Here is a 1455-nt window from a genome sequence, read left to right on the forward strand (position 1 = left end):
ATCTGTCTTCTCATAGCCGTCTCTAATTTTGAACTAATAGGAAACCAACTATTGTCTGATAGAATAGTGGGATTTGACAGTCTCTTTTATAACGCATCCATGGCCCCATAATGTGCGCCAGAGCAAGTTCGGCAGACCGAGCAGCAGCCGGATCAACATTTTGTCACAGTAAATATAGGGCTTTTTAAACTTTAACTTTACTCTAAAATTGTTTCTAGGTTTTGTAGATTACACGTGTAATGTATTATGCATTGTTAGACTGATTCATACATACTACTATAAGTCTATCTATTTATAGCTATAAGCAAACACGAGCATGTACACGTTGTGTCAGTGAACACCTATTTTTATGAACTATAAAGAAGTTTACAAATAATTAATACTTTCAATAAATTATACTAAAATGAGCACAAAATTCAATCTCAGTGCACTTATTTTTCAAACATTTCCTAGGGGACATGCCCCCAGATCCCCTCCCCTAGCATTGCCGTGCTTTGCACACAATTCTGAGTTGCCTGACCAATTTAAGTTGCTTCTTCCACCCCTGTTTGCTACGCCTCTTAGTTAATATGCTTAGTTAATTTCTGTTTTCTGTTTGTTCATTTTGAGCCCTGAGATATGTTTAACTAAACATCTCAACTTTTTTTTACTCTAGCTGCACACAGGACAAAGATCCACCAAATGTTTTGAATTTAATGATGGCAGATTAACCAGAAAGATCGCTCAATACCCTCTTTTTGTTTTTGACTGTTTAGTGTTAATTAAATTTTTTATTTTGTGCATTTTGTGTACAAACTTTTTTTTAGACAAACTCAGTCACAATTTAGAGAGTCAGGGACCAATTGCTATGCAACTCAATATTTTTGGACTTCCTGTTTTGTAGACACACCCATTTACTCACACATACGTATTAAAGAAAGAAAGAAAATCAACTTTTAACAGTTCATAACAAATTGAAAATGAGACTGGGGACAGTCTCAAAATACAATAAAAACGGTTTTATCTAACAATCTTACTGTATAAAGATAAAATACTGTGAGACTGGGAACAGTTTCATACACTCTGTATGTTTCGACGTCTTATTAAGTTTTATCAGGAATCCTACATTTGTTCTAGTTCTTTAAGTCAACCCAGGGCCAGATTGAGGTTCAGTGGAGCCCTAGACCCGTGTAATGATTGGGAATAATGAAAATAATACCTCACTTTTGCCTCTATTCTGCTAGTTTTACGAACCATAATTTTTTATTTGGGAGGCCGGAGGGGTCCCTGTATGACCAAGGCCACAGGTGGCCTATGCATTAATACGGTAATGAGTCAATCACTTCGAGAAACATTAATCATAATATTCCTCCAATGAAAGAGCTAATAGGGTATTTAACATTAGCTAACCATGCCAAACCATATTATCCAATAGATCCCTCAAAGTGGTACTTTACACTACGTACACATACAATG

Source organism: Limulus polyphemus, unplaced genomic scaffold (assembly GCF_000517525.1).
Source record: "Limulus polyphemus unplaced genomic scaffold, Limulus_polyphemus-2.1.2 Scaffold4298, whole genome shotgun sequence".
Lineage (NCBI taxonomy): Eukaryota > Metazoa > Arthropoda > Merostomata > Xiphosura > Limulidae > Limulus > Limulus polyphemus.